The sequence below is a fragment of the Peromyscus eremicus genome, unplaced genomic scaffold (assembly GCF_949786415.1).
Source record: "Peromyscus eremicus unplaced genomic scaffold, PerEre_H2_v1 PerEre#2#unplaced_1028, whole genome shotgun sequence".
NCBI lineage: Eukaryota > Metazoa > Chordata > Mammalia > Rodentia > Cricetidae > Peromyscus > Peromyscus eremicus.
This window is the reverse complement of record NW_026735263.1, coordinates 74,236-88,894: the sequence shown is the minus strand read 5'-3', so window position 1 is coordinate 88,894 and position 14,659 is coordinate 74,236. Positions and strand designations below refer to the sequence as shown.

The following is a 14,659-nucleotide window of genomic DNA, read 5'->3' as shown; positions in this document are numbered from 1 at the left end:
TAATATTCTATTACATAGAGTTACTTGGTACCTACAACAAATGAACTTCAGTGCCAAAGTAATAGGCAGAAAATCACATGTGGAAACAAACAGGTATAACCATACTGATAGTCCACAATTTACCCTTTAAAGTTAAATTAGTGAATGAGAAAATGAAGGTCACTACATATTGATAAAGTGAGAAATTCAACAAGAGTCCATAAACACATGTTCTTGTGACATTGATGTTCCCAATTTTATAAAGCACTCACTACAAAATATGAGATAACAGATAGAATTCATCATTATTTGGGGTGATTTTAATACATGATTATATCAGTTATCAAAACAAAAGGAAAGCAATGAACAACTGATATACAAATAAATGGACTGATTTAACATTTACAGAACTTTCCATGGAACAGTAGCAGAATTCATTTTTTTTCAGCAGCCTGAGCAGTTACTTTTCAAGATGGTTTTATGCAAAGCAAATCTTCTCAAAAACAAGGTAATTGAAATAATTTTTATTTTTATAAGATCACAGTATAAAAAAATACAAAAAAGAACAAAAATGAACTATAGAAAATATATAAACACATGGAGGCTAGAAAACAAAACACTGAACAATCAGTGAGATGCTAAAGAAATTGGGAGTGGATTCCAAAGTTCTTAGACACAAATGGTGGTAGGAATAGAGCATAACATTCTTGAAATGTATGAAAATAACAGAGCATTGGAATCTACAATAAATAAAGTGTTGCAAGAGGGAAGTCGAAGTCTATTTGATATAAAGGTATACATTTAAAAATTAGGGACTAGTAGATGGTTCAGCAAGTAAAGGTACATGCCAACAAGTCTGAATTCAAATCCTGGGAAACATGGTAGAATAAAGGTATTGAACACTAGTAAACTATTTCCATCCACCATCTACATGTGAGTTATAGTGTGTGCACAACTGGGTGAATGCTATGTGTGTGAGTTCATTCAGAAATAACTATGTGTTGAAAATGTAAAAATGAAATATCATTAGTCAGAAAGAAACAAGAAGGATTAGAACTCAAGTCAATGAGTTCTGAATCTCAACCCATACAGCACAAGAGAATACTCAGCCAATACTAATAAAATCAAACCTGACAAATCATACAAAAGAACCAGTAAAACACTCAGTTCTATAAAAGGATCACTGTATATAACACACTCCTCTAATAAATGACACCACTTCAAGTTAAAAGACCACACAAATGGAAGGATGAAAGAAACCCCACAATTAGCTGGGTCAGGGCCCAGAAACTTCAGAAACAATAATCACTGATGCTGGGTCAGGGGGCAGAGCTCAAGACCTCTCAGCATGGCAGAGCTACATACTGACATGGAGAGTAAAACAGTCCCTCAGCTATGATATGGGCATCACTTTCAAAAGTGACAATACATTCAGTCTTCCCTAGTGTTATTGACACTGTGGTTCCAACATTTTGGAGAGTATCAGATAGGGAATTTGGTGAACAATGATGGGAGAGGACAAAAAAAAAAAAAAGAGAACAGAACACACAGTAAACACTGCTGCCCAAATCCCACTGAGGTCTTTATAAGTGTGAACCAACAGCTTGTCAAAGTGAAGAGACCACCTTGGCATGCAGAGAATGGGAGGAAGAAGGCCACATGCCACCCAATGAGGTGACAAAGAGAATGACTCACTTGACCTTTGCAGGGGGCTCTCCTACTTGCAAGCTGCAATCCCCACTGTGATCATATATAAACCCATTTTTGCAAATGTGCAAAAAGCAAATGGTGCTGGACTTTGAACTTACTCCCTCAAGGCTGTTCATAGCACTCTCTCCTCATAATGACATGAAGGTGTGTGATGTGTGACTGATCCATCTGCATCACTGGACTTCAGCTTCAGGCAGAGAAGCAGGGATTGATTGCCAAATGATTCTCACAAAACACTCACTTCCCAGAACTACTGGTGCATGGACAAAAAAATAAACAATTGACTGTCATGAAAATGGTGATCGGGTTGAATGTGTGTGTGTGGGGGGGGATGTGTATGAGTAAACTGATAAAGTAAACACAAGTGGGTTAAATGTTAAACAGGTTAATGTTACAGGAGGAAATGGTGCTGGACCTAACCTTGACCCAGCTGCTTGTTCTTACCTGCTCTTTCTGTGTCTGGGGGTCTCTGACATTTTCCTCTTGGCCAATGGTAGAGAAAAGGGAATTTTAGAAAGAATCATACTATTTCTGAAAACTCCAACAACAAAAGAAATCCAAGAACTTGTAGTAAGAAAACAGATTCCCCATCTACCCTTCTCTGACCATGGAAATGGGAAAACATCAGCAAGAAGAGGACAAATCCCATCTGAGTGAGGGTAGGAGCCACTAGCGGTGTAGCAATCCTATGGCAATAGACCCCTGCACAAAACCATTCATGATATCCATCTTGTGTTGCAAACGGGACTTCTAAGTGTCATGACTCATTTGGTGATGGAATTACTCTTTCAAAGTGGAGGCATCTAAGATACTCTGCATAACAGATATTTACATTATGATTGATAACAGTAGTGATTACAGTTATGACATAGCAAGAAAAATGTTTTTATGATGAAATGTCAAAACATGAGGAATTATACTTCAATGTTCACGACATTAGGAAGGTTAAAAATAGTAGTTCTGGAGGCTATTAAGTATGACAATATGGGGTTGTGAGTAGCTAACAGTCTCTTTCACTATTGGCAATGCTGAGAATGAGAAGCGTAAGACAAAGCACTACTTGCTAAGGAAGCTTGCTAAGAGGCAGAAAGGCTGGAGCCAGAGCTTCAGACTCTGCAGTACAGCAACAAGGAAAGCCAGAGATGGCCATTGCACAATGTTGTGGTCCCCTGAAATGCCAGTACATAATAATGGAAGACTGACTCCTCGGCCAGACCATTTAATTTCTCTGAGACCTTGGTGTTCTCATTCTTTAAGCTCTGCGTGTGTGACATGAACTGCTCATGCCCCATCTTGAGCTTTTCATAGAAAGGATTTGCCTGGTAATAGGTCCTGTACCTAGAGGTAATGAACTCCACGAACATAGTCGTCAAGTATCACAGGAATTCAGGGTGTGTTCTAGACTACTGGATGTCACGGGATGCCACATCTTGTCTCCTAAGTGCTGGGAACTTCTGATATTTATTAAACTTGCTATTGTAGGGACAAGGGGCTGGCTAAAGAAACCCACCCTGACCCTGGAGCCCAGAACTAGGGAGGAAAGACTCAGATCAGGGCAGAAAGAAACACACTGTTTGTCTCAGTCAGATCAGAGCCAACACTGCCCCTGCCCAACTGACTTGTGAAATCAACCAATCACAGAGCAGAACAGTAGAACCGTGGGCTCCAAGTCAACCCGAGGTTGACTGCACCTCCAAAACATCCAGTATAAACTGCCCTGCCTGGTCAGTTTAAAAAGAAAGGCTTTTCTGTCCACCCTGGTAGAGGCAGCTACTCTCCTGTACTCCTCATTCCCAAATAAATATCTTTCTCAAAAGAATTTTGGGTGTGATGGTCTTCATTTACTGGCATAGAGAAGATCATTGTTGAGATGTCCCCCAGTGGACAGAGCAAGAGGGAGCTGAAAGGGCAGAGCAAGGAGGAGCTGAACAGAAGATCTTTGCTGAGACATCCCTCAGTGGACAGAGCCATAAAGAGCTAAAAAGTAACACTTTTCTCCAGAGCCAGAGTACATTGCTACATTTCTGCAGGAGTTTTTCCCTTTTTGCAGAATGAAGCAAAAGAAAGCCACAGCATAGGCAAGAGAAGCAGAGCTCTGCTAGGAAGCCCCCTTATGAGGGGACTGAGCAAAGCTCAGCCTTAGCAGCTCTCCAGGAAAAGAGTAGGATTTTTGTATCCTGCAGGGAGATCATCACCCATCAGTTCCAGGCCTGAATTTCCCAAGAAGTAAGAAAATTGTTCCATCCAGGGTTGGGTTGCTTCTTTGCAGTTCCAGGTGTCAGAGCTGTGCACAACAGCTCCAGGTCTCTGGGACACCTTCAAGGCAGAGCTGTTGTGAGCAGCTTGAGGTGTCCAGGATACCTCACCCTCCAGGGCTAATTGTCCCTTGCAGTTTCAGCCATCAGAGCTGTGCTAAAGAACTTCAGGTGTCCAGGACACCTTCAGGGCAGAGCTGCTGTTCTGAGCAGCTCAAGGTGTGTGGGATACCTTGTCCACCAGGGCTGAACTGTCTCCTTGCAGTTCCAGGCATCAGAGCTGTCCTAAGCAGATCAAGGTGTTGCCTGTCTCCCCAGGTAATCAGGCCACCTTTCCCCAGAGTTGTTACAACAAATTTACTTATATTGTTGGTAACCAAACCCAGGACCAACCCACAGATTTAAAAACAACTTACTTACACCTATGCTGACCCTACATCGGTAGAGGCAGGCTGTTTAGATGATGGGAGGTGGAGTTGCATGAGCTCTCAGGAGGCTTGCCAAAATAGCTGTCTAAGAATTTCCCTGGTGTCTACTCCACAGGTGTGTACTCTCCAGAGAATGTGAGGATGTTTCTCCTGTCTTCAAAAACAAATTGTCTATGATGGGACCTGTCACAATGGAGACCAAAATAACATCATGAACAGTTTTGAGGATGGGATGCAATATTATGACAGATTTATAAACACCTGCATGGAAATATCTATGTGTCACTAAAGAAAGTACTCTGGTGGAACTATAATACTCAAATTGGTACTCCCAATTTTCACCAAGGTATCACCTGTGAACTGTGAGATAGGGAACTGCTCATGCCCAACCACAGATCCCTAACTGCAGGGACTAGAGGGAGATACATGCACAAACACATAGAAAAATACACAACATAAACACATGTATGTGAGAGACAGAGAGACAGAGAAAGAGATACTTAGAGAGACAGAGAAAGAGAGACTGAGTGAGAGTGGGAGAACTCTATCCATTGAATGCTGAACAAATGCATGCAGGTGTGTCCTCTCAGAGGGGAACAAAAGGAGCAGGGATCAGTCTTAGTCCCTGGATGGACACATTTAGAAGTGTGACCAGGCCTCTCCAACTGCTGCTTGGAGAATCAAATGTACAAGGCCTTTTAAAGTAAGTAACAAAAAAATTAACTCAAAGTCACAGCAGCCAACATCTCACACTAGACAGCACTTGATAGATTCTCTTCAAAGTCATGCTGGGAATTCATACTACTGCCTCAGTCCATGAGTACTATGACTCATGCCACAGGCTCTGTTTTTGTTTCTTTTTTAGAGGAAGCAGAATAGTCTGTCCTCATGTAAATCCTGTCCACATTTGAGGTTCTGCCTTTGGGAGGAGTTCAGAGACATGATTTTGGCATACCCTGAAGGTATACCCTGAAGAACTTGCAGTATCACTAGGTAAAGATAATGGACAGACCACCCTGTGTCCTAATCAAATGTTTGAGAAAGCTTGTTTACCAATGACACCGTGACACCGCAAATTATTTTGTCCTGTGCTTCAGATGCCCCCTCTGGGGAACTCAGCTGTCTCCTCTATTTGAAGGGAAGTGGTTATCCCAGCTATTTGGTTTTATCTGCCCTCATAGCACATGCTCGAAGTAACCAAGGAGATAGCCTCTTCAGGCCCATTCACAGCTGAAGACTCAGAATTCAAATTGGCTGCAAAGTCCACAAGCCTGTGGGTTTACAAATCAGGAAAAAATTGCCATAGTTCACAATCACCCCAGTCATTTAGAGGTTCCCCAAATATCTTGACAGGTCACTCTATCCATATAGTTATTGATGGAGAAGACATATAAGGGTAGAACATGGTCACCAGACTCAACAAGTCTCCTCACTGACAACTGAGGAACACAGAGTGGCTGGGAAGTAACTAAAGTTAGCCACTGTGGTTAAAGAAGAGTGATGTCCTGCCTTGAAATGGGCTCATCTCATTAATCCCTCCCACTTTAATGTCGGTCTCATGTTCACACATCAATGCCTATCTACCAAAAGGAATGAAAGCAAGAGTTCCCAGCATAAAGCATTGGCCTTACCAGTTCCCGACTTCTGAGCCAGAACAATTAATATCCTGGAATCCTAGAATTTCAAGAGGCATGACAAGCAGGGAATTTCTGTTGGTTCCCAGAGACTCCAGCTTTCTGTTCCCCATTACTGGAAGATTCAGCACAAGCCCATTTCCTCAAGGAAGATTCCCTTTTCTTGCACAGAACTCATTACATGATTCTCTTGACCATTTCTTTCTGGACGTTTTACTGAAGGTCAGCTTTCTTCAGTCACTCTCTGGTTTCACTCAACTCTCCATTCTCTTTCTGAATTAGACTCTTCAGTATGCCATCATGTTCATCAGTAAATGGTGAAGGCACTGAATAAACTTCCCAAGGACAGTGGGTGTTGCCACAACATAGTGACATCACAGAGGATGCCAGGGCTCTCCAGGATACATTAGAATTTCTAGGGAAGAGCTGCAGATGTCATGGGAAATGAGATTGCTAAGAGCTTTCCTTACACTAGATGTCAAGTTGTCCTTTGCAGGAGCCTCTGCTGGGATACAAGGGAAGCCCTTCAGCATCCCCTTCATCCAAAGCCAGAGATCTCTCCCTGATTGATTGAACATCCTTCAGTTCTTTCCCTGTGTAGATCTGAATCTTTATCTCCTACTGAAATTTTATGTACACAAGGTAATAATATCATAGAAATTTATATATGCTAAAGTTCATCATAAGTACCTGCAACTGAGGTGACTGGCCACACTAGTGGAAGCCCATGAACTGTGGACTGGTGGCTGTGGAGCCCCCATGAGACTGGACTAGGTCCTCTGGATACAGAAGATGGTTGTTTGGCTCCAACTATTTGGGAGGCACCCAGACAGGGGATAGGGATCTATCCGTGGTCAATGGGCAGGCTTCTGGAACCCAGTGCCTGTGGTGTGACACCTTGAGCAGCCTTGGTTTTGTGTGATATGGTCATGGAGCCCAGTGAGACTAAAATCTGTGTCATCAGCATGTGTGTAGTGGGTGTTGTACTCTCTATTCAGTAGCTCAAAATGGTCTGCTGTTACTGGGTAGTAAAGATGGCCAGATAGCTGGAGTCTTCCACACAGAACATGAGTGTCCCTTAGAGCAAAGGATATTCAGGAAAATCCTTTACAAGCCCCTTAATAGTTAGCAACATAGACACTTGGGTTCCACTGGACACTCTAGATCAACGGTTATTTTTTTTTTCCAATTTTCTGACCCTTTAAATCTTTAAATAGCATGAACAGTAGTTCCTCGTGTTGTGGTGAACCCTAAACATAACTGTTTCGTTGTTCTTAACTTTAATTTTGCTACTTTTTTTTAAAGTTTTATTTATTTATTATGTATACAGTATTCTGTATGCACATATCCCTGGAGGCCAGAAGAGGGCACCAGATATCATTACAGATGGGTGTGAGCCACCATGTGGTTGCTGGAAATTGAACTCAGGATCTTTGGAAAAGCAAGCAGTGCTTTTAACCTCTGAGCCATCTCTCCAGTCCTAATTTTGCTACTGTTATGAATTGTAATTCAAATATTTGATGTGCAGCATATCTGATATGCGACCGCCCAATGGGGTGGCGACCCACACAGGTTGAGGACCACAGCTCTGAATGCAGGCAGAAATCTCCTCAAATCCTGGCAGTGATAGTGGGACAGTGTGAATCTTAGTTTTGATTATGAGACTGAATCAAACAAGTCACCTGGGAAGAGGGAACTCAATGAGGAATTATATAGATCAGATTTTTCTTTGAACTTGTCTCTGTGGGATTTTATTAATTGTTAATTGAGATAAGACTCCCTAAAATGGGCAGAATCATTTCAATGTCTGCAACCTATACTGTGTACATATGAAGAAGCTAGAGCATAAGCATAAGCAAACAGGTAGCATGAGTACATTTGTTTATCTCTGCTCTTGGCTGTGGATGTGACATGATTATCTGAGTTCCTATCCTGATTTTCCAAAAATGGAACTATTACCTGGAATTGTGGGCTATGATCAATTATTCCCATTATAAGGTGCTGTGCCTGATAATTCAGTGCAATAAAGATATTAAGAAAGCACTATATGACAGAGGGGTTTTCACAAGTCACTGAGATGTGTGTTTCATGAAATGCTCAACAGCACCTTATCTGTCTCAGAAGAAGAGATCCTACTTCCTCCTGAACCCAACCTGTGTTTCCCTGTCACAGTTTTACAAAGACCCAGACACACCCAAAGACTCACAAACCACTTCACCCTGTCAATAAGTGTCCCCTGAAATTGTCTTGCCATAGCAAGTACCATGCTAAATTCTTCTAATGTGTTATATACAAGCTTGACTTCAATGAATGTATTTTTCCTTGAATTTCCTGACCATTGGAATTTTCAGATATGGGGAACTGGGTCTGAATGCACTGCCTTGACAATGAATTTCAATCTTATGCTATGTCCTTCCTTGAAGGTCAGAAGAGGCTCCTTAAATCTGAGAGCAATGTAGCACCATAAATTCCAGGTATGCGGGGGTATAAGTAATGATTGGCAATGTGTCCACTAGTTACCTTATGTTGGAGATTAACTCCAGGGCTGATGTACATAGATCCCTGTGAAAACTTGTCGGTATCATGCTAACTTCTGTGCCTCTTCAACAAGGTTTCTGTAAATGGATCTTTGACAAATTTCCTCCTTTGAAAATAAATAGACCTTATCAGATGTGAAAAGTCACTTTCATTTTTGTCCTTCTCCTCCTAGGACATGAAACAGGCCCTTTTGAGCTACATGAAAGGTTATCCAAGGAGAATAAGGTCTGAAATAGCCACAGGTACAGGTTTAGAATGCAGGTCTGAGGAACAGAGTGCAAAACAAGGGCAGGACAGCAGGAACACCCAGGAAATTCTTGGTTATGTCTTAGGCAGGTTAGCCTCTCTGCATGCCAGTTTCTTCTACCTAGAGAAAGATGGGTTGGGATACACCATGGAGATGGGGGCTGTCACAAGGCATGACTTATAAAATCACTTCCTTCATAAGTGGGACTTTTTTTTTCGTGTTTCTTTTTGTGTGTGGGGTTACATGCTAGCATTTATATGAGCTAAGTTGCACATCTATTTCTGGAGAACATCTCTTTCTGGGTACAAAAGAATCAGATATTAAACTTAAAAAATGCTGAAAATTATGCTTTAGAGCAGAGAATCACTTCACTTGGTTGAAAAAAATTAACAATTCTCTTCATGACCATTATCAAATATTGTGCGTGGCTCCTGTCCTTTGCCATTTGGAAAGACTCACTAGCTAGCTATTCTTTATTGATTAGCCACTTTCATATGCTAAAATAAAGAAGATGGAGAGGGAAGGTAGAAATCAACATGTTTGATCCTAAATATAGAGTGGAGTTTGCCTGTTGTAATCTCAGAATTCTAATCCTTATCTGGCTAATCTAACAACAAATAAATGCCACCTGTGCCCATTGTTGTATTTTTTTTTTGGTTTTTTTTGTTTGTTTATTTTTTGAGACAGGGTTTCTCTGTGTAGCTTTGCGCCTTTCCTGGAACTCACTTGGTAGCCCAGGCTGGCCTCGAACTCACAGAGATCCGCCTGGCTCTGCCTCCTGAGTGCTGGGATTAAAGGCGTGCGCCACCACCGCCCGGCTCCATTGTTGTATTTTAATAAAAGCACATAAACGATTTTGGTGACTTACTATAACTCATGTAGTATGTATTGAGTCCAGCTATTAATAATTTCTTCTCTGTCTTGCTATTCTTATTAGGAACATTTGTTTGTTTGAGTGGAAGTGAACCACCCCAATTTAAATGGGAGAAAAAATTTTAAATAAACTACTGTAACAGAATATGTTTGGGAGTTGTAAAAGTTTTTTCACTGAAAAAAATCAGAATTTAAGAGGATCGTGTTACATGCTGGGGGCAGACATCAGAGTCAGCAAAGCTTGCAAAACCAGATTTTTTTTCTTTTAGCACTTTGATGGAAGAAGCACTTTATTTTCTTTAATTTTATAATTAATTTAATTTTACGTATCAGCCTTGTATTCCCCTGTACTCCCTTCTATGGGTCCCCCCCCTCGCTCTTCCCCCAATCCACCCCCCATTCCCATCTGCTCCAGTGCAAGGACTCCCCTGGGGATTCAGCTCAGCCTGGTAGATTCAGGGGAGGCAGGTCCAGTCCCCTCCTTCCTTCACCCAGGCTGAGCAAAGCTCTGGGCTCCAAAAATCCAGCTCATGCACTAAGGACAGATTCTGGTCCCACTGCCTGGGGGCCTCCTAAATAGTTCAAGCTAATCAACTGTCTCACTTATCCAGAGGGCCCAATCCAGTTGGGGGCTCCTCAGCTATTGGTTCATAGCTCATGTGTTTCCACTAGTTTGGCTATTTGTCCCTGTGCTTTTTCCAATGATGGTCTCAATATCTCTTGCTCATACAATCCCTCTTCTCTCTCGCTGATTGGAATACTGGAGCTCCACCTGGGGCCTGGCCGTGGATCTCTGCATCTGCTTCCATCAGTCATTGGAGGAGAGTTCTAGAATGACAGTTAGGGTGTTTAGCCATCTGATCACCAGAGAAGGTCAGTTTGGGCTTTCTCTTGACCATTGCCAATAGTCTATTGTGGAGGTATCCTTGTTGATTTCTGGGGACTTCTCTAGCACTTTTCTTCTTCCTATTCCCATGGGGTCTTCATTTATCTTGGTCTCTTTTTCCTTGTTCTCCCTCTCTGTTCCTGATCAAGCTGGGACCTCCTGCTCCCCTAAGCTTTCTTTCTCACGACACTTGCCCTTCATTAACTCCCCTCATGTTTAGTTTGCTCATGTAGACCTCATTCATTTCTCTGTTGTTGGGTGATCCTTGTGTCTTTCTTAGGGTCCTGTTTTCTAGGTAGCCTCCCTGGAGTTGTGAGTAGCACTCTAGTCATCCTTCGTTTTACATCTATTATCCTTCTATGAGTGAATACATACCAAGTTTGTCTTTCTGAGTATGGGTTACCTCACTCAGGGTGATTTTTTTTCTAAATCCATCCATTTGCCTGCAAACCTCATGATGTCATTGTTTTACTCTGTTGAGTAATACTCCATTGTGTATATGTACCACATTTTATTTATCCATTCTTCAGTTGAAGGGCATCTAGGTTGTTTCCAGGTTCTGGCTATTACAAATAATAATGCTATGTACATAGCGGGGCATGTGCCCTTGTGGTATGATTGAGCATTCCTTGGGTATATGCCCAAGAGTGATATAGCTGTGTTTGGGGGAGATTGATTCCCAATTTTCTAAGAAATCGCCATATTCATTTCCAAAGTGGAAAAGTACAAGCTTGCATTTCCACCAACAATGTAGGAGTGTTTCCCTTGCTCCACATCCTCTCCAGTGTTTTTGATCTTAGCCATTCTGATGGGTGTAAGGTGGTATCTCACAGTCCTTTTGATTTGCATTTCCCTGCTGATTAGCGAGGTTGAGCAATTCCTTAAATGTCTTTTAGCCATTTGAGCTTCCTCTGTTGAGAATTCTCTGTTTAGCTCTATAGCTCATTTCTTAATTGGACTGTTGGATATTTTGATGTCTAATTTCTTGAGTTCTTTATATATTCTGGATATCAGCGCTCTGTCAGATGTGGGGTTGGTGAAGATCTTTTCCCATTCTGTAGGCTGTCACTTTGTCTTGTTGACTGTGTCCTTTTCTCTACAAAAGCTTCTCTGGTATAAGAGGTCCCATTGATTGATTGTTTCTCTCAGTGACTGTGATACTGGTGTTATATTTAGGAAGTGATCTCCTATGCAAATGCGTTCAAGACTACTTCCTGCTTTCTCTTCTATCAGGTTCAGAGTAACTGGATTTATGTTGAGTTACAAATTTATATATATATAAATTTTGATATAAAATTCATACTTTAAGGAATGTTTAAAGAATCAAAATAGCATCAAAGTATTATGAGAACAGTGGCAATAGAATCGTCCCTTAATTTTGGCTTTCTTCTGCCCCATATCAGTTGATTCTTCTGACATGATACAGAGATTATGCTTTTTCTTTTTAACAACATCCTTGGCTTTAAAGAAGGAGAGAGTCATTATCCAACTCCAAAGCCAGCTTTAATTTTTAATTGATCTGGGACTACATAAACACCATTTGTGATAAGTGTCTGTAGAGAAGAGCAAAAACAAACATTTAGGAAGACTTATGAATTTTATGTGTGATGTAATACCAACAGGCCAAGTTACTTTAAATTGGATGGTCATGCTGGTTAAGGAACTATTACCTCTTCTAATTAAGAGGTCTGTCTTGTTCAAATCAGACTTTTATCAATTTTTTTTTCTGGAGCTGATGATCAAACCCAGGGCCTTGTGCATGCTAGGCAAGCACTCTACCACTGAGTTAAATCCCCAAGCCCATAGTTTTTTTTTTTTTTTTGGTTTTTTTTTCGAGACAGGGTTTCTCTGTTTAGCTTTGTGCCTTTCCTGGATCTCACTCTGTAGACCTGGCTGGCCTTGAACTCACAAAGATCTGCCTGGCTTTGCCTCCCGAGTGCTGGGATTAAAGGCATGCGCCGCCACCACGGCCCGGCCCTTTATCAATTTTGATGGTATTTATAGCTTACTTTCTCTGATAGAAACAAAAGCAAAACCTCATCCCCAATGTAACACATATCCTGGTTTCCATTCTGAGGTCAGCACATCCTTAAAATATACAGGCTGATTTAACTCTGTAGTTTTATTTCTATTGTCCAAAGCCTCTCCACAGCTATTGTTCCTTTCTCATTAGCATTGAGAAAATACAAAGTTAATAAAGCATTATGTGGCTGGGCGGGGGTGGCGCACACCTTTAATCCCAGCACTGGGGAGGCAGAGGCAGGTGGATATTTGTGAGTTCAAGGACAGCCTGGTCTACAGAGCGAGATCCAGGAAAAGGCACAAAGCTACACAGGTAAACCCTGTCTCAAAAAATCAAAATAAATAAATAAATAAATAAATAAATAAATAAATAAATAAATAAATAAATTAAGCATTATGTAATCTATTTCTGGGGGATTTTGTTGCTCCTTTTTGTTTATTTAGCATACCCTTTAGAGTTCAATTTGATGTTTCTATGACTGTTTCTCCTGTAGCATTGTGTGGTATTCCTGTAATATGTTTTATAATGTAATAAGCAAAAAACTGTTTCATTTACCAGAGACATAAGCTAGATATTGTTAGGTTTAACATATATAGGTATACCCATGATGGCCATAACTTCTAGCAATTTCTGGATTACAGAATCAACCTTTTTGAAACTCAGAGCAGTTGCTCATGGAAATCTTGAGAAGGTATCAGTGGAGTGATGTTCATGTTTCAATTTTCCAAATTCTACAAAATGAAATGCATCCATCTGCCAGATTTAATTCCTCTGAGTGCCCTTTGGGTTACATCCTTTGGGTAGTGGAGTCTGATTGTAAAATTAACAAGTAGGATATTTCCATATAATTTCCTTAGCTTGTTTCCAGGTTATGGAAAAATTCTTTTTTAAAACCTCACTATTGACATGATTTTTTTTATGAAACTCTGAGGCCTCCTGTACATTTCTTATCAATAGTTGATCAATCTCCTCATTTTCTTGGGCAAGATCTTTAAATTCTTTGTCAAGAGTTTTCAATTCCCTTAAAAGCTCAACATGTTCCCTACGAGCCTGGAGGGCCTGTCCCAGTGAGCCGAGATCTGGGACAGGGGGAGCCAACTCATCAAGAATAGGCCCGCAAAAATGGGAAGACACAGAAACATAGGGAGGGGCCATTGCAGAAGGGGGAACTGCCGGAGATTTTTGAGGTGGTATAAAAGGCCCAAGGACTCCTGTGTTAAGGGGAGATTTTTGCAGGGGGGTCAGTCTGGATTATGGTAACAGGCCGCCTCTTTCTCTAGGGAAGCCTCCTTGGTGCGGTCTAGAGGGGAGATAGAGGTCAAATTAACAGAGGGATGAGGATGGGCAGGAGCGGACTCCTGGGGACTGTTAGGTTCAAAATTCGTGAGCATCCCCTCTTCCATAGAGCTCAGGTCATGAACCGAGGGACAGACTGAAGGCAGACCAGAAAGCGCTCGGGGGTCTTAGGGCAGGTAGAGGGGGAGCGAAAGGCTACTTTGGAGATTTTTTCTCCTATATTAATAAGCTTTTGTATGTCAGGGGAATATTTATAGACACTGAGAATGTCATTAATAATCAACAAAGGCTTTAAGATCTTTTTTCTTTACCCTAGTTCCTTGTATCTGCTAAAACCATCTCAAAAATCTAGTAAATAGAAGAGTAAGCCTCAGCCTGTCCTGGTATTTCCTGTTACCAGAAGCCAGACCTCTGGGGACTCATCCAAGGTGGCCACCCAGAGCGACCCCTCAGGGGGTTTGGAAGATCAAAATGGGGAGGGGCAGGGGTGGAGGCAGTGGCGGCGGTGGAGGAGGAGGAGCCCTCACCAGAGGACCCCCCGCCAGGACAGATTTATCACAAATTAAATTTCCACCTATTGAAAAGCTGAAATCTGCCTGTGCTCAGTATGGTCCCAAGGCTCCTTTTACATTAGCCTTGGTGGAAAATCAGCGTGAACATTTGCTGACCCCTGATGACTGGTATTTCCTTACCCATGTGGCTCTTTCTGGGGGTGACTTTGTCCTCTGGAAAATAGAATTCACAGAAAATTGTCGAGTATTTGCTCAAAAATATATTGAACAGCTGTCCT

At 41.5% G+C, this 14,659-nt stretch overlaps 1 long non-coding RNA gene across 1 annotated transcript; it reads left to right on the top strand.

The window, feature by feature from the left end:
• The first annotated feature begins 6,440 nt into the window (after positions 1–6,440).
• Positions 6,441–14,297, top strand: LOC131901985 (uncharacterized). Its single transcript, XR_009376961.1, has 3 exons — positions 6,441–6,648; positions 8,430–8,480; positions 14,186–14,297. It is a non-coding gene; the product is annotated as an uncharacterized LOC131901985 (long non-coding RNA).
• Positions 14,298–14,659: the final 362 nt, after the last annotated feature.